Genomic DNA, 18,711 nt, shown 5'->3' on the forward strand with positions numbered 1-18,711 from the left:
ATCAGCCCTAGGATAGTGTCAGGGTTAGGGTTAGCATCAGCCCTAGGATAGTGTTAGGGTTAGGGTTAGGGTTAGCATCAGCCCTAGGATAGTATTAGGGTTAGGGTTAGGGTTAGGGTTAGCGTTAGCATCAGCTCTAGGATAGTGTTAGGGTTAGGGTTAGGGTTAGCATCAGCCCTAGGAGAGTGTTAGGGTTAGGGTTAGGGTTAGCATCAGCCCTAGGATAGTGTTAGGGTTAGGATTAGCATAAGCCCTAGGATAGTGTTAGGGTTAGTGTTAGGGTTAGCATCAGCCCTAGGATAGTGTTAGGGTTAGGGTTAGCATCAGCCCTAGGATCGTGTTAGGGTTAGGGTTAGCATCAGCCCTAGGATAGTGTTAGGGTTAGGGTTAGGGATAGCATCAGCCCTAGGATAGTGTTAGGTTTAGGGTTAGCATCAGCCCTAGGATAGTGTTTGGTTAGGGTTAGCATCAGCCCTAGGATAGTGTTAGGGTTAGGGTTAGGGTTAGCATCAGCCCTAGGATAGTGTTAGGTTTAGGGTTAGGGTTAGCATCAGCCCTAGGATAGTGTTAGGGTTAGGGTGAGGGATAGCATCAGCCCTAGGATAGTGTTAGGTTTAGGGTTAGCATCAGCCCTAGGATAGTGTTAGGGTTAGGGTTAGGGTTAGCATCAGCCCTAGGATAGTGTTAGGGTTAGGGTTAGCATCAGCCCTAGGATAGTGTTAGGGTTAGGGTTAGGGTTAGCATCAGCCCTAGGATAGTGTTTGGTTAGGGTTAGCATCAGCCCTAGGATAGTGTTAGGGTTAGGGTTAGGGTTAGCATCAGCCCTAGGATAGTGTTAGGTTTAGGGTTAGGGTTAGCATCAGCCCTAGGATAGTGTTAGGGTTAGGGTTAGGGTTAGCATCAGCCCTAGGATAGTGTTAGGGTTAGGGTTAGCATCAACCCTAGGATAGTGTTAGGGTTAGGCTTAGGGTTAGCATCAGCCCTAGGATAGTGTTAGGGTTAGGGTTAGCCTCAGCCCTAGGAGATTGTTAGGGTTAGGGATAGGGTTAGCATCAGGCCTAGGATAGTGTTAGGGTTAGGGTTAGGGTTAGCATCAGCCCTAGGATAGTGTTAGGGTTAGGGTTAGCATCAGGCCTAGGATAGTGTTAGGGTTAGGGTTATCATCAGCCCTAGGAGAGTGTTAGGGTTAGGGTTAGGGTTATCATCAGGCCTAGGATAGTGTTAGGGTTAGGGTTAGCATCAGCTCTAGGATAGTGTTAGGGTTAGGGTTAGGGTTAGCATCAGCCCTAGGATAGTGTTAAGGTTAGGGTTAGGGTTATCATCAGGCCTAGGATAGTGTGAGGGCTAGGGTTAGCATCAGACTTAGGATAGTGTTAGGGTTAGGGTTAGGGTTAGCATCAGCCCTAGGATAGTGTTAGGGTTAGGGTTAGCATCAGCCCTAGGATAGTGTTAGGGTTAGGGTTAGGGTTAGCATCAGCACTAGGATAGTGTTATGGTTAGGGTTAGCATCAGCCCTAGGATAGTGTTAGGGTTAGGGTTAGGGTTAGCATCAGGCCTAGGATAGTGTTAGGGTTAGGGTTAGGGTTAGAATCAGCCCTAGGATAGTGTTAGGGTTAGGGTTAGCATCAGGCCTAGGATAGTGTTAGGGTTAGGGTTAGCATCAGCCCTAGGAGAGTGTTAGGGTTAGGGTTAGGGTTAGCATCGGCCCTAGGATAGTGTTAGGGTTAGGGTTAACATCACCCCTAGGATAGTGTTAGGGTTAGGGTTAGGGTTAGCATCAGCCCTAGGATAGTGTTAGGTTTAGGGTTAGCATCAGACCTAGGATAGTGTTAGGGTTAGGGTTAGGGTTAGCATCCGCCCTAGGATAGTGTTAGGGTTAGGTTTAGGGTTAGCATCAGCCCTAGGATAGTGTTAGGGTTAGGGTTAACATAAACCCTAGGATAGTGTTAGGGTTAGGGTTAGGGTTAGCATCAGGCCTAGGATAGTGTTAGGGTTAGGGTTAGGGTTAGCATCAGTTCAAGGATAGTGTTAGGGTTAGCGTTAGTGTCACCATCAGCCCTAGGATAGTGTTAGGGTTAGGGTTAGTGTTAGCATCAGCCCTAGGATAGAGTTAGGTTTAGGGTTAGCATCAGCCCTAGGATAGTGTTAGTGTTAGGGTTAGGGTTATCATCAGCCTTAGGATAGTTTTGGCTTAGGGTTAGCATCAGCTCTAGGATAGTGTTAGGGTTGGGGTTAGGGTTAGCATCAGCCCTAGGATAGTGTTAAGGTTAGGGTTAGGGTTATCATCAGGCCTAGGATAGTGTTAGGGTTAGGGTTAGCATCAGCTCTAGGATAGTTTTAGGGTTAGGGTTAGGGTTAGCATCAGCCCTAGGATATTGTTATTGTTAGGGTTAGCATCAGCCCTAGGATAGTGTTACGGTTAGGGTTAACATAAACCCTAGGATAGTGTTAGGGTTAGGGTTAGGGTTATCATCAGGACTAGGATAGTGTTAGGGTTAGGGTTAGGGTTAGCATCAGTTCAAGGACAGTGTTAGGGTTAGCGTTAGGGTTAGCATCAGCCCTAGGACAGTGTTAGGGTTAGGTTTAGGGTTAGCATCAGCTCTAGGATAGTGTTAGGGTTAGGGTTAGCATCAGCCCTAGGATAATGTTAGGGTTAGGGTTAGGGTTATCATCAGCCCTAGGATAGTGTTAGGTTTAGGGTTAGGGTTAGCATCAGCCCTAGGATAGTGTTAGGGTTAGGGTTAGCATCAGCCCTAGGATAGTGTTAGGGTTAGGGTTAGCATCAGGCCTAGGATAGTGTTAGGGTTAGGGTTAGCATCAGCCCTAGGATAGTGTTAGGGTTAGGGTTAGGGTTAGGGTTAGCATCAGCCCTAGGGCAGTGTTAGGGTTAGGGTTAGCATCAGCCCTAGGATAGTGTTAGGGTTAGGGTTAGGGTTAGCATCAGGCCTAGGATAGTGTTAGGGTTAGGGTTAGCATCTGCCCTAGGATAGTGTTACGGTTAGGGATAGGGTTAGCATCAGCCCTAGGATAGTGTTAGGGTTATGGTTAGGTTTAGCATCAGCCCTAGGATAGTGTTAGTGTAAGGGTTAGGGTTATCATCAGGCCTCGGATAGCGTTAGGGTTACGGTTAGAATCAGCCCTAGGATAGTGTTAGGGTTAGGGTTAGGGTTAGCATCAGCCCTAGGATAGTGTTAGGTTTAGGGTTATGGATATCATCAGGCCTAGGATATTGTTAGTGTTAGGGTTAGCATCAGCCCTAGGATAATGTTAGGGTTAGGGTTAGGGTTAGCATCAGCCCTAGGATAGTGTTAGGGTTAGGGTTAGGGTTAGCATCAGCCCTAGGATAGTGTTAGGGTTAGGGTTAGCGTTAGCATCAGCCCTAGGATATTATTAGGGTTAGGGTTAGCATCAGCCCTAGAATAGTGTTAGGGTTAGGATTAGGGTTAGCACCAGGCCTAGGATAGTGTTAGTGTTAGGGTTAGCATCAGCCATAGGATAGTGTTAGAGTTAGGGTTAGGGTTAGCATCAGCCGTAGGATAGTGTTAGGGTTAGGGTTAGCCTCAGCCCTAGGATAGTGTTAGAGTTGGGGTTAGTGTTGGCATCAGCCCTAGGATAGTGTTAGGGTTAGGGTTTCGGTTAGCATCAGCCCTAGGATAGTGTTAGCGTTAGGGTTAGGGTTAGCATCAGCCCTAGGATAGTTTTAGGGTTAAGGTTAGGGTTAGCTTTAGGGTTAGCATCAGCTCTAGGATAGTGTTAGGGTTAGGGTTAGGGTTAGCATCAGCCCTACGATAGTGTTAGGGTTAGGGTTAGGGTTAGTATCAGCCCTAGGATAGTATTAGGGTTAGGGTTAGGGTTAGGGTTAGCGTTAGCATCAGCTCTAGGATAGTGTTAGGGTTAGGGTTAGGGTTAGCATCAGCCCTAGGATAGTGTTAGGGTTAGGGTTAGGGTTAGCATCAGCCCTAGGATAGTGTTAGGGTTAGGATTAGCATCAGCCCTAGGATAGTGTTAGGGTTAGTGTTAGGGTTAGCAACAGCCCTAGGATAGTGTTAGGGTTAGGGTTAGGATCAGCCCTAGGATAGTGTTAGGGTTAGGGTTAGGGATAGCATCAGCCCTAGCATAGTGTTAGGGTTAGGGTTAGCATCAGCCCTAGGATAGTGTTAGGGTTAGGGTTAGGGTTAGCATCAGCCCTAGGATAGTGTTAGGGTTAGTGTTAGCATCAGCCCTAGGATAGTGTTAGGGTTAGGGTTTTGGTTAGCATTACCCCGAGGATAGTGTTAGGGTTAGGGTTAGCATCAACCCTAGGATAGTGTTAGGGTTAGGGTTAGGGTTAGCATCAGCCCTAGGATAGTGTTAGGGTTAGGGTTAGGGTTAGCATGAGCCCTAGGATAGTGTTAGGGTTAGGGTTAGCATCAGGCCTAGGATAGTGTTAGGGTTAGGGTTAGCATCAGCCCTAGGAGAGTGTTAGGATTAGGGTTAGGGTTAGCATCAGCCCTAGGATAGTGTTAGGGTTAGGGTTAACATCAGCCCTACGATAGTGTTAGGGTTAGGGTTAGGGTTAGCATCAGCCCTAGGATAGTGTTAGGTTTAGGGTTAGCATCAGACCTAGGATAGTGTTAGGGTTAGGGTTAGGGTTAGCATCAGCCCTAGGATAGTGTAAGTGTTAGGGTTAGGGTTAGCATCAGCCGTAGGATAGTGTTTGGGTTAGGGTTAGCCTCAGCCCTAAGATAGTGTTAGAGTTAGGGTTAGGGTTAGCATCAGCCCTAGGATAGTGTTAGGGTTAGGGTTAGGGTTAGCATCAGCCCTAGGATAGTGTTAGTGTTAGGGTTAGCATCAGCCCTAGGATAGTGTTAGGGTTAGGGTTAGGGTTAGCATCCGCCCTAGGATAGTGTTAGGGTTAGGGTTAGGGTTAGCATCAGCCCTAGGATAGTGTTAGGGTTAGGGTTAACATAAACCCTAGGATAGTGTTAGGATTAGGGTTAGGGTTATCATCAGGCCTAGGATAGTGTTAGCCTTAGGGTTAGGGTTAGCATCAGTTCAAGGATAGTGTTAGGGTTAGCGTTAGGGTTAGCATCAGCCCTAGGATAGTGTTAGGGTTAGGGTTAGGGTTAGCATCAGCCCTAGGATAGTGTTAGGGTTAGGGTTAGCATCAGCCCTAGGATAGTGTTATTGTTAGGGTTAGGGTTAGCATCAGCCCTAGGATAGTGTTAGGGTTATTGTTAGCATCAGCCCTAGGATAGTGTTAAGGTTAGGGTTAGGGTTATCATCAGGCCTAGGATACTGTGAGGGCTAGGGTTAGCATTAGACTTAGGATAGTGTTAGGGTTAGGGTTAGGGTTAGCGTCAGCCCTAGGATAGTGTTAGGGTTAGGGTTAGCATCAGCCCTAGGATAGTGTTAGGGCTAGGGTTAACATAAACCCTAGGATAGTGTTAGGGTTAGGGTTAGGGTTATCATCAGGCCTAGGATAATGTTAGGGTTAGGGTTAGGGTTAGCATCAGTTCAAGGATAGTGTTAGGGTTAGCGTTAGGGTTAGCATCAGCCATAGGATAGTGTTAGGGTTAGGATTAGGGTTAGCATCAGCCCTAGGATCGTGTTAGGTTTAGGGTTAGCATCAGCCCTAGGATAGTGTTAGGGATAGGGTTAGGGTTATCATCAGGCCTAGGATAGTGTTAGGGTTAGGGTTAGCATCAGCCCTAGGATAGTGTTAGAGCTAGGGTTAGGGTTAGCATCAGCCCTAGGATAGTGTTAGTGTTAGGGTTAGCCTCAGCCCTAGGATAGTGTTAGGGTAAGGGTTATGGTCAGCATCATTCCTAGGATAGTGTTAGGGTTACGGTTAGAATCAGCCCTAGGATAGTGTTAGGGTTAGGGTTAGGGTTAGCATCAGCCCTAGGATACTGTTAGGTTTAGGGTTATGGATATCATCAGGCCTAGGATATTGTTAGTGTTAGGGTTAGCATCAGCCCCAGGATAGTGTTAGGGTTAGGGTTAGGGTTAGCATCAGCCCTAGGATAGTGTTAGGGTTAGGGTTAGGTTTAGCATCAGCCCTAGGATAGTGTTAGCTTTAGGGTTAGGGTTAGCATCAGCCCTAGGATATTATTAGGGTTAGGGTTAGCATCAGCCTTAGAATAGTGTTAGGGTTAGGGTTAGGGTTAGCACCAGGCCTAGGATAGTGTTAGTGTTAGGGTTAGCATCAGCCTTAGGATAGTGTTACGGTTAGGGTTAGGTTTAGCATCAGCCGTAGGATAGTGTTAGGGTTAGGGTTAGCCTCAGCCCTAGGATGGTGTTAGAGTTAGGGTTAGTGTTAGCATCAGCCCTAGGATAGTGTTAGGGTTAGGGTTTGGGTTAGCAGGAGCCCTAGGATAGTGTTAGTGTTAGGGTTAGCATCAGCCCTAGGATAGTGTTAGCGTTAGGGTTAGGGTTAGCATCAGCCCTAGGATAGTATTAGGGTTAGGGTTAGGGTTAGGTTTAGGGTTAGCATCAGCACTAGGATAGTGTTAGGGCTAGGGTTAGGGTTAGCATCAGCCCTACGATAGTGTTAGGGTTAGGGTTAGGGTTAGCATCAGGCCTAGGATAGTGTTAGGGTTAGGGTTAGCATCAGCCCTAGGATAGTGTTAGGGTTAGGGTTAGGGTTAGCATCAGCCCTAGGATAGTGTCAGGGTTAGGGTTAGCATCAGCCCTAGGATAGTGTTAGGGTTAGGGTTAGGGTTAGCATCAGCCCTAGGATAGTATTAGGGTTAGGGTTAGGGTTAGGGTTAGCGTTAGCATCAGCTCTAGGATAGTGTTAGGGTTAGGGTTAGGGTTAGCATCAGCCCTAGGATAGTGTTAGGGTTAGGGTTAGGGCTAGCATCAGCCCTAGGATAGTGTTAGGGTTAGGATTAGCATAAGCCCTAGGATAGTGTTAGGGTTAGTGTTAGGGTTAGCATCAGCCCTAGGATAGTGTTAGGGTTAGGGTTAGCATCAGCCCTAGGATAGTGTTAGGGTTAGGGTTAGCATCAGCCCTAGGATAGTGTTAGGGTTAGTGTTAGGGATAGCATCAGCCCTAGGATAGTGTTAGGTTTAGGGTTAGCATCAGCCCTAGGATAGTGTTAGGGTTAGGGTTAGGGTTAGCATCAGCCCTAGGATAGTGTTAGGGTTAGGGTTAGCATCAGCCCTAGGATAGTGTTAGGGTTAGGGTTAGGGTTAGCATCAGCCCTAGGATAGTGTTTGGTTAGGGTTAGCATCAGCCCTAGGATAGTGTTAGGGTTAGGGTTAGGGTTAGCATCAGCCCTAGGATAGTGTTAGGTTTAGGGTTAGGGTTAGCATCAGCCCTAGGATAGTGTTAGGGTTAGGGTTAGGGATAGCATCAGCCCTAGGATAGTGTTAGGTTTAGGGTTAGCATCAGCCCTAGGATAGTGTTAGGGTTAGGGTTAGGGTTAGCATCAGCCCTAGGATAGTGTTAGGGTTAGGGTTATCATCAGCCCTAGGATAGTGTTAGGGTTAGGGTTAGGGTTAGCATCAGCCCTAGGATAGTGTTTGGTTAGGGTTAGCATCAGCCCTAGGATAGTGTTAGGGTTAGGGTTAGGGTTAGCATCAGCCCTAGGATAGTGTTAGGTTTAGGGTTAGGGTTAGCATCAGCCCTAGGATAGTGTTAGGGTTAGGGTTAGGGTTAGCATCAGCCCTAGGATAGTGTTAGGGTTAGGGTTAGCATCAACCCTAGGATAGTGTTAGGGTTAGGCTTAGGGTTAGCATCAGCCCTAGGATAGTGTTAGGGTTAGGGTTAGCCTCAGCCCTAGGAGATTGTTAGGGTTAGGGATAGGGTTAGCATCAGGCCTAGGATAGTGTTAGGGTTAGGGTTAGGGTTAGCATCAGCCCTAGGATAGTGTTAGGGTTAGGGTTAGCATCAGGCCTAGGATAGTGTTATGGTTAGGGTTATCATCAGCCCTAGGAGAGTGTTAGGGTTAGGGTTAGGGTTATCATCAGGCCTAGGATAGTGTTAGGGTTAGGGTTAGCATCAGCTCTAGGATAGTGTTAGGGTTAGGGTTAGGGTTAGCATCAGCCCTAGGATAGTGTTAAGGTTAGGGTTAGGGTTATCATCAGGCCTAGGATAGTGTGAGGGCTAGGGTTAGCATCAGACTTAGGATAGTGTTAGGGTTAGGGTTAGGGTTAGCATCAGCCCTAGGATAGTGTTAGGGTTAGGGTTAGCATCAGCCCTAGGATAGTGTTAGGGTTAGGGTTAGGGTTAGCATCAGCACTAGGATAGTGTTATGGTTAGGGTTAGCATCAGCCCTAGGATAGTGTTAGGGTTAGGGTTAGGGTTAGCGTCAGCCCTAGGATAGTGTTAGGGTTAAGGTTAGCATCAACCCTAGGATAGTGTTAGGGTTAGGGTTAGGGTTAGCATCAGCCCTAGGATAGTGTTAGGGTTAGGGTTAGCCTGAGCCCTAGGAAAGTGTTAGGGTTAGGGATAGGGTTAGCATCAGGCCTAGGATAGTGTTAGGGTTAGGGTTAGGGTTAGAATCAGCCCTAGGATAGTGTTAGGGTTAGGGTTAGCATGAGGCCTAGGATAGTGTTAGGGTTAGGGTTAGCATCAGCCCTAGGAGAGTGTTAGGGTTAGGGTTAGGGTTAGCATCGGCCCTAGGATAGTGTTAGGGTTAGGGTTAACATCACCCCTAGGATAGTGTTAGGGTTAGGGTTAGGGTTAGCATCAGCCCTAGGATAGTGTTAGGTTTAGGGTTAGCATCAGACCTAGGATAGTGTTAGGGTTAGGGTTAGGGTTAGCATCAGCCCTATAATAGTGTTAGGGTTAGGGTTAGGGTTAGCATCAGCCCTAGGATAGTGTTAGTGTTAGGGTTAGCATCAGCCCTAGGATAGTGTTAGGGTTAGGGTTAGGGTTAGCATCCGCCCTAGGATAGTGTTAGGGTTAGGTTTAGGGTTAGCATCAGCCCTAGGATAGTGTTAGGGTTAGGGTTAACATAAACCCTAGGATAGTGTTAGGGTTAGGGTTAGGGTTAGCATCAGGCCTAGGATAGTGTTAGGGTTAGGGTTAGGGTTAGCATCAGTTCAAGGATAGTGTTAGGGTTAGCGTTAGTGTTACCATCAGCCCTAGGATAGTGTTAGGGTTAGGGTTAGTGTTAGCATCAGCCCTAGGATAGAGTTAGGGTTAGGGTTAGCATCAGCCCTAGGATAGTGTTAGTGTTAGGGTTAGGGTTATCATCAGCCTTAGGATAGTTTTGGCTTAGGGTTAGCATCAGCTCTAGGATAGTGTTAGGGTTGGGGTTAGGGTTAGCATCAGCCCTAGGATAGTGTTAAGGTTAGGGTTAGGGTTATCATCAGGCCTAGGATAGTGTTAGGGTTAGGGTTAGCATCAGCCCTAGGATAGTGTTAGGTTTAGGGTTAGGGATATCATCAGGCCTAGGATATTGTTAGGGTTAGGGTTAGCATCAGCCCTAGGATAGTGTTAGAGTTAGGGTTAGGGTTAGCATCAGCCCTAGGATAGTGTTAGGGTTAGAGTTAGGGTTAGCATCAGCCCTAGGATAGTGTTAGGGTTAGGGTTAGGGTTAGCATCAGCCCTAGGATATTATTAGGGTTAGGGTTAGCATCAGCCCTAGAATAGTGTTAGGGTTAGGATTAGGGTTAGCACCAGGCCTAGGATAGTGTTAGTGTTAGGGTTAGCATCAGCCATAGGATAGTGTTAGAGTTAGGGTTAGGGTTAGCATCAGCCGTAGGATAGTGTTAGGGTTAGGGTTAGCCTCAGCCCTAGGATAGTGTTAGAGTTGGGGTTAGTGTTAGCATCAGCCCTAGGATAGTGTTAGGGTTAGGGTTTCGGTTAGCATCAGCCCTAGGATAGTTTTAGGGTTAGGGTTAGGGTTAGCTTTAGGGTTAGCATCAGCTCTAGGATAGTGTTAGGGTTAGGGTTAGGGTTAGCATCAGCCCTACGATAGTGTTAGGGTTAGGGTTAGGGTTAGTATCAGCCCTAGGATAGTATTAGGGTTAGGGTTAGGGTTAGGGTTAGCGTTAGCATCAGCTCTAGGATAGTGTTAGGGTTAGGGTTAGGGTTAGCATCAGCCCTAGGATAGTGTTAGGGTTAGGGTTAGGGTTAGCATCAGCCCTAGGATAGTGTTAGGGTTAGGATTAGCATCAGCCCTAGGATAGTGTTAGGGTTAGTGTTAGGGTTAGCAACAGCCCTAGGAGAGTGTTAGGGTTAGGGTTAGGATCAGCCCTAGGATAGTGTTAGGGTTAGGGTTAGGGATAGCATCAGCCCTAGGATAGTGTTAGGGTTAGGGTTAGCATCAGCCCTAGGATAGTGTTAGGGTTAGGGTTAGGGTTAGCATCAGCCCTAGGATAGTGTTAGGGTTAGTGTTAGCATCAGCCCTAGGATAGTGTTAGGGTTAGGGTTAGGGTTAGCAGCAGCCCTAGGATAGTGTTAGTGTTAGGGTTAGCATCAGCCCTAGGATAGTGTTAGCGTTAGGGTTAGGGTTAGCATCAGCCCTAGGATAGTATTAGGGTTAGGGTTAGGGTTAGGGTTAGGGTTAGCATCAGCTCTAGGATAGTGTTAGGGTTAGGGTTAGGGTTAGCATCAGCCCTACGATAGTGTTAGGGTTAGGGTTAGGGTTAGCATCAGGCCTAGGATAGTGTTAGGGTTAGGGTTAGCATCAGCCCTAGGATAGTGTTAGGGTTAGGGTTAGGGTTAGCATAGCCCTAGGATAGTGTCAGGGTTAGGGTTAGCATCAGCCCTAGGATAGTGTTAGGGTTAGGGTTAGGGTTAGCATCAGCCCTAGGATAGTATTAGGGTTAGGGTTAGGGTTAGGGTTAGCGTTAGCATCAGCTCTAGGATAGTGTTAGGGTTAGGGTTAGGGTTAGCATCAGCCCTAGGATAGTGTTAGGGTTAGGGTTAGGGTTAGCATCAGCCCTAGGATAGTGTTAGGGTTAGGATTAGCATCAGCCCTAGGATAGTGTTAGGGTTAGTGTTAGGGTTAGCATCAGCCCTAGGATAGTGTTAGGGTTAGGGTTAGCATCAGCCCTAGGATAGTGTTAGGGTTAGGGTTAGCATCAGCCCTAGGATAGTGTTAGGGTTAGGGTTAGGGATAGCATCAGCCCTAGGATAGTGTTAGGGTTAGGGTTAGCATCAGCCCTAGGATAGTCTTAGGGTTAGGGTTAGGGTTAGCATCAGCCCTAGGATAGTGTTAGGGTTACGGTTAGCATCAGCCCTAGGATAGTGTTAGGGTTAGGGTTAGGGTTAGCATCAGTCCTAGGATAGTGTTTGGTTAGGGTTAGCATCAGCCGTAGGATAGTGTTAGGGTTAGGGTTAGGGTTAGCATCAGCCCTAGGATAGTGTTAGGTTTAGGGTTAGGGTTAGCATAGCCCTAGGATAGTGTTAGGGTTAGGGTTAGCATCAGCCCTAGGATAGTGTTAGGGTTAGGGTTAGGGTTAGCATCAGCCCTAGGATAGTGTTAGGGTTAGGGTTAGCATCAACCCTAGGATAGTGTTAGGGTTAGGCTTAGGGTTAGCATCAGCCCTAGGACAGTGTTAGGGTTAGGGTTAGCCTCAGCCCTAGGAGATTGTTAGGGTTAGGGATAGGGTTAGCATCAGGCCTAGGATAGTGTTAGGGTTAGGGTTAGGGTTAGCATCAGCCCTAGGATAGTGTTAGGGTTAGGGTTAGCATCAGGCCTAGGATAGTGTTAGCGTTAGGGTTATCATCAGCCCTAGGAGAGTGTTAGGGTTAGGGTTAGGGTTAGCATCAGCCCTAGGATAGTGTTAAGGTTAGGGTTAGGGTTATCATCAGGCCTAGGATAGTGTTAGGGTTAGGGTTAGCATCAGACTTAGGATAGTGTTAGGGTTAGGGTTAGGGTTAGCATCAGCCCTAGGATAGTGTTAGGGTTAGGGTTAGCATCAGCCCTAGGATAGTGTTAGGGTTAGGGTTAGGGTTAGCATCAGCACTAGGATAGTGTTATGGTTAGGGTTAGCATCAGCCCTAGGATAGTGTTAGGGTTAGGGTTAGGGTTAGCATCAGCCCTAGGATAGTGTTAGGGTTAAGGTTAGCATCAACCCTAGGATAGTGTTAGGGTTAGGGTTAGGGTTAGCATCAGCCCTAGGATAGTGTTAGGGTTAGGGTTAGCCTGAGCCCTAGGAAAGTGTTAGGGTTAGGGATAGGGTTAGCATCAGGCCTAGGATAGTGTTAGGGTTAGGGTTAGGGTTAGAATCAGCCCTAGGATAGTGTTAGGGTTAGGGTTAGCATCAGGCCTAGGATAGTGTTAGGGTTAGGGTTAGCATCAGCCCTAGGAGAGTGTTAGGGTTAGGGTTAGGGTTAGCATCGGCCCTAGGATAGTGTTAGGGTTAGGGTTAACATCACCCCTAGGATAGTGTTAGGGTTAGGGTTAGGGTTAGCATCAGCCCTAGGATAGTGTTAGGGTTAGGGTTTCGGTTAGCATCAGCCCTAGGATAGTGTTAGCGTTAGGGTTAGGGTTAGCATCAGCCCTAGGATAGTTTTAGGGTTAGGGTTAGGGTTAGCTTTAGGGTTAGCATCAGCTCTAGGATAGTGTTAGGGTTAGGGTTAGGGTTAGCATCAGCCCTACGATAGTGTTAGGGTTAGGGTTAGGGTTAGTATCAGCCCTAGGATAGTATTAGGGTTAGGGTTAGGGTTAGGGTTAGCGTTAGCATCAGCTCTAGGATAGTGTTAGGGTTAGGGTTAGGGTTAGCATCAGCCCTAGGATAGTGTTAGGGTTAGGGTTAGGGTTAGCATCAGCCCTAGGATAGTGTTAGGGTTAGTATTAGCATCAGCCCTAGGATAGTGTTAGGGTTAGTGTTAGGGTTAGCAACAGCCCTAGGAGAGTGTTAGGGTTAGGGTTAGGATCAGCCCTAGGATAGTGTTAGGGTTAGGGTTAGGGATAGCATCAGCCCTAGGATAGTGTTAGGGTTAGGGTTAGCATCAGCCCTAGGATAGTGTTAGGGTTAGGGTTAGGGTTAGCATCAGCCCTAGGATAGTGTTAGGGTTAGTGTTAGCATCAGCCCTAGGATAGTGTTAGGGTTAGGGTTAGGGTTAGCAGCAGCCCTAGGATAGTGTTAGTGTTAGGGTTAGCATCAGCCCTAGGATAGTGTTAGCGTTAGGGTTAGGGTTAGCATCAGCCCTAGGATAGTATTAGGGTTAGGGTTAGGGTTAGGGTTAGGGTTAGCATCAGCTCTAGGATAGTGTTAGGGTTAGGGTTAGGGTTAGCATCAGCCCTACGATAGTGTTAGGGTTAGGGTTAGGGTTAGCATCAGGCCTAGGATAGTGTTAGGGTTAGGGTTAGCATCAGCCCTAGGATAGTGTTAGGGTTAGGGTTAGGGTTAGCATAGCCCTAGGATAGTGTCAGGGTTAGGGTTAGCATCAGCCCTAGGATAGTGTTAGGGTTAGGGTTAGGGTTAGCATCAGCCCTAGGATAGTATTAGGGTTAGGGTTAGGGTTAGGGTTAGCGTTAGCATCAGCTCTAGGATAGTGTTAGGGTTAGGGTTAGGGTTAGCATCAGCCCTAGGATAGTGTTAGGGTTAGGGTTAGGGTTAGCATCAGCCCTAGGATAGTGTTAGGGTTAGGATTAGCATCAGCCCTAGGATAGTGTTAGGGTTAGTGTTAGGGTTAGCATCAGCCCTAGGATAGTGTTAGGGTTAGGGTTAGCATCAGCCCTAGGATAGTGTTAGGGTTAGGGTTAGCATCAGCCCTAGGATAGTGTTAGGGTTAGGGTTAGGGATAGCATCAGCCCTAGGATAGTGTTAGGGTTAGGGTTAGCATCAGCCCTAGGATAGTCTTAGGGTTAGGGTTAGGGTTAGCATCAGCCCTAGGATAGTGTTAGGGTTAGGGTTAGCATCAGCCCTAGGATAGTGTTAGGGTTAGGGTTAGGGTTAGCATCAGCCCTAGGATAGTGTTTGGTTAGGGTTAGCATCAGCCGTAGGATAGTGTTAGGGTTAGGGTTAGGGTTAGCATCAGCCCTAGGATAGTGTTAGGTTTAGGGTTAGGGTTAGCATAGCCCTAGGATAGTGTTAGGGTTAGGGTTAGCATCAGCCCTAGGATAGTGTTAGGGTTAGGGTTAGGGTTAGCATCAGCCCTAGGATAGTGTTAGGGTTAGGGTTAGCATCAACCCTAGGATAGTGTTAGGGTTAGGCTTAGGGTTAGCATCAGCCCTAGGATAGTGTTAGGGTTAGGGTTAGCCTCAGCCCTAGGAGATTGTTAGGGTTAGGGATAGGGTTAGCATCAGGCCTAGGATAGTGTTAGGGTTAGGGTTAGGGTTAGCATCAGCCCTAGGATAGTGTTAGGGTTAGGGTTAGCATCAGGCCTAGGATAGTGTTAGCGTTAGGGTTATCATCAGCCCTAGGAGAGTGTTAGGGTTAGGGTTAGGGTTATCATCAGGCCTAGGATAGTGTTAGGGTTAGGGTTAGCATCAGCTCTAGGATAGTGTTAGGGTTAGGGTTAGGGTTAGCATCAGCCCTAGGATAGTGTTAAGGTTAGGGTTAGGGTTATCATCAGGCCTAGGATAGTGTTAGGGTTAGGGTTAGCATCAGACTTAGGATAGTGTTAGGGTTAGGGTTAGGGTTAGCATCAGCCCTAGGATAGTGTTAGGGTTAGGGTTAGCATCAGCCCTAGGATAGTGTTAGGGTTAGGGTTAGGGTTAGCATCAGCACTAGGATAGTGTTATGGTTAGGGTTAGCATCAGCCCTAGGATAGTGTTAGGGTTAGGGTTAGGGTTAGCATCAGCCCTAGGATAGTGTTAGGGTTAAGGTTAGCATCAACCCTAGGATAGTGTTAGGGTTAGGGTTAGGGTTAGCATCAGCCCTAGGATAGTGTTAGGGTTAGGGTTAGCCTGAGCCCTAGGAAAGTGTTAGGGTTAGGGATAGGGTTAGCATCAGGCCTAGGATAGTGTTAGGGTTAGGGTTAGGGTTAGAATCAGCCCTAGGATAGTGTTAGGGTTAGGGTTAGCATCAGGCCTAGGATAGTGTTAGGGTTAGGGTTAGCATCAGCCCTAGGAGAGTGTTAGGGTTAGGGTTAGGGTTAGCATCGGCCCTAGGATAGTGTTAGGGTTAGGGTTAACATCACCCCTAGGATAGTGTTAGGGTTAGGGTTAGGGTTAGCATCAGCCCTAGGATAGTGTTAGGGTTAGGGTTTCGGTTAGCATCAGCCCTAGGATAGTGTTAGCGTTAGGGTTAGGGTTAGCATCAGCCCTAGGATAGTGTTAGGGTTAGGGTTAGGGTTAACTTTAGGGTTAGCATCAGCTCTAGGATAGTGTTAGGGTTAGGGTTAGGGTTAGCATCAGCCCTACGATAGTGTTAGGGTTAGGGTTAGGGTTAGTATCAGCCCTAGGATAGTATTAGGGTTAGGGTTAGGGTTAGGGTTAGCGTTAGCATCAGCTCTAGGATAGTGTTAGGGTTAGGGTTAGGGTTAGCATCAGCCCTAGGATAGTCTTAGGGTTAGGGTTAGGGTTAGCATCAGCCCTAGGATAGTGTTAGGGTTAGGATTAGCATCAGCCCTAGGATAGTGTTAGGGTTAGTGTTAGGGTTAGCAACAGCCCTAGGATAGTGTTAGGGTTAGGGTTAGGATCAGCCCTAGGATAGTGTTAGGGTTAGGGTTAGGGATAGCATCAGCCCTAGGATAGTGTTAGGGTTAGGGTTAGCATCAGCCCTAGGATAGTGTTAGGGTTAGGGTTAGCATCAGCCCTAGGATAGTGTTAGGGTTAGGGTTAGGGTTATCATCAGGCCTAGGATAGTGTTAGGGTTAGGGTTAGGGTTAGCACCAGGCCTAGGATAGTGTTAGTGTTAGGGTTAGCTTCAGCCTTAGGATAGTGTTAGGGTTAGGGTTAGGGTTAGCATCAGCCGTAGGATAGTGTTAGGGTCAGGGTTAGCCTCAGCCTTAGGATAGTGTTAGAGTTAGGGTTAGTGTTAGCATCAGCCCTAGGATAGTGTTAGGGTTAGGGATTGGGTTAGCATCAGCCCTAGGATAGTGTTAGTGTTAGGGTTAGCATCAGCCCTAGGATAGTGTTAGGGTTAGGGTTAGGGTTACCATCAGCCCTAGGATAGTATTAGGGTTAGGGTTAGGGTTAGGGTTAGGGTTAGCATCAGCTCTAGGATAGTGTTAGGGTTAGGGTTAGGGTTAGCATGAGCCCTACGATAGTGTTAGGGTTAGGGTTAGAGTTAGCTTCAGGCCTAGGTTAGTGTTAGGGTTAGGGTTAGCATCAGCCCTAGGATAGTGTTAGGGTTAGGGTTAGGGTTAGCATCAGCCCTAGGGTAGTGTCAGGGTTAGGGTTAGCATCAACCCTAGGATAGTGTTTGGGTTTGGGTTAGGGTTAGCATCAGCCCTAGGATAGTGTTAGTGTTAGGGTTAGCCTCAGCCCTATGAGAGTGTTAGGGTTAGGGATAGGGTTAGCATCAGGCCTAGGATAGTGTTATGGTTAGGGTTAGGGCTAGCATCAGGCCTAGGATAGTGTTAGAGTTACGGTTAGAATCAGCCCTAGGATAGTGTTAGGGTTAGGGTTAGGGTTAGCATCAGCCCTAGGATAGTGTTAGGTTTAGGGTTAGGGATATCATCAGGCCTACGATATTGTTAGGGTTAGGGTTAGCATCAGGCCTAGGATACTGTTAGAGTTAGGGTTAGGGTTAGCATCAGCTCTAGGATAGTGTTAGGGTTAGGGTTAGGGTTAGCATCAGCCCTATAATAGTGTTATTGTTAGGGTTAGGGTTAGCATCAGCCCTAGAATATTATATGGGTTAGGGTTAGCATCAGCCCTAGGATAGTGTTAGGGTTAGGGTTAGGGTTAGCACCAGGCCTAGGATAGTGTTAGTGTTAGGGTTAGGTTTAGCATCAGCCGTAGGATAGTGTTAGGGTTAGGGTTAGCCTCAGCCCTAGGATAGTGTTAGAGTTAGGGTTAGGGTTAGCATCAGCCCTAGGATAGTGTTAGGGTTAGGGTTAGGGTTAGCATCAGCCCTAGGATAGTGTTAGGGTTAGGATTAGGGTTAGCATCAGCCCTAGGATAGTGTTAGGGTTAGGGTTAGGGTTAGGATCAGCCCTAGGATAGTGCTAGGGTTAGTGTTAGGGTTAGCAACAGCCCTAGGATAGTGTTAGGGTTAGGGTTAGCATCAACCCTAGGATAGTGTTAGGGTTAGGGTTAGGGATAGCATCAGCCCTAGGATAGTGTTAGGGTTAGGGTTAGCATCAGCCCTAGGATAGTGTTAGGGTTAGGGTTAGGGTTAGCATCAGCCCTAGGATAGTGTTAGGGTTAGTGTTAGCATCAGCCCTAGGATAGTGTTAGGGTTAGGGTTAGGGTTAGCAGCAGCCCTAGGATAGTGTTAGTGTTAGGGTTAGCATCAGCCCTAGGATAGTGTTAGGGTTAGGGTTAGCATCAGGCCTAGGATAGTATTAGGGTTAGGGTTAGGGTTAGGGTTAGGGTTAGCATCAGCTCTAGGATAGTGTTAGGGTTAGGGTTAGGGTTAGCATCAGCCCTACGATAGTGTTAGGGTTAGGGTTAGGGTTAGCATCAGGCCTAGGATAGTGTTAGGGTTAGGGTTAGCATCAGCCCTAGGATAGTGTTAGGGTTAGGGTTAGGGTTAGCATAGCCCTAGGATAGTGTCAGGGTTAGGGTTAGCATCAGCCCTAGGATAGTGTTAGGGTTAGGGTTAGGGTTAGCATCAGCCCTAGGATAGTATTAGGGTTAGGGTTAGGGTTAGGGTTAGCGTTAGCATCAGCTCTAGGATAGTGTTAGTGTTAGGGTTAGGGTTAGCATCAGCCCTAGGATAGTGTTAGGGTTAGGGTTAGGGTTAGCATCAGCCCTAGGATAGTGTTAGGGTTAGGATTAGCATCAGCCCTAGGATAGTGTTAGGGTTAGTGTTAGGGTTAGCATCAGCCCTAGGATAGTGTTAGGGTTAGGGTTAGCATCAGCCCTAGGATAGTGTTAGGGTTAGGGTTAGCATCAGCCCTAGGATAGTGTTAGGGTTAGGGTTAGGGATAGCATCAGCCCTAGGATAGTGTTAGGGTTAGGGTTAGCATCAGCCCTAGGATAGTGTTAGGGTTAGGGTTAGGGTTAGCATCAGCCCTAGGATAGTGTTAGGGTTAGGGTTAGCATCAGCCCTAGGATAGTGTTAGGGTTAGGGTTAGGGTTAGCATCAGCCCTAGGATAGTGTTTGGTTAGGGTTAGCATCAGCCGTAGGATAGTGTTAGGGTTAGGGTTAGGGTTAGCATCAGCCCTAGGATAGTGTTAGGTTTAGGGTTAGGGTTAGCATCAGCCCTAGGATAGTGTTAGGGTTAGGGTTAGCATCAGCCCTAGGATAGTGTTAGGGTTAGGGTTAGGGTTAGCATCAGCTCTAGGATAGTGTTAGGGTTAGGGTTAGGGTTAGCATCAGCCCTAGGATAGTGTTAAGGTTAGGGTTAGGGTTATCATCAGGCCTAGGATAGTGTTAGGGTTAGGGTTAGCATCAGACTTAGGATAGTGTTAGGGTTAGGGTTAGGGTTAGCATCAGCCCTAGGATAGTGTTAGGGTTAGGGTTAGCATCAGCCCTAGGATAGTGTTAGGGTTAGGGTTAGGGTTAGCATCAGCACTAGGATAGTGTTATGGTTAGGGTTAGCATCAGCCCTAGGATAGTGTTAGGGTTAGGGTTAGGGTTAGCATCAGCCCTAGGATAGTGTTAGGGTTAAGGTTAGCATCAACCCTAGGATAGTGTTAGGGTTAGGGTTAGGGTTAGCATCAGCCCTAGGATAGTGTTAGGGTTAGGGTTAGCCTCAGCCCT

This window comes from Lemur catta, chromosome 21, assembly GCF_020740605.2.
Source record: "Lemur catta isolate mLemCat1 chromosome 21, mLemCat1.pri, whole genome shotgun sequence".
Classification (NCBI taxonomy): domain Eukaryota; kingdom Metazoa; phylum Chordata; class Mammalia; order Primates; family Lemuridae; genus Lemur; species Lemur catta.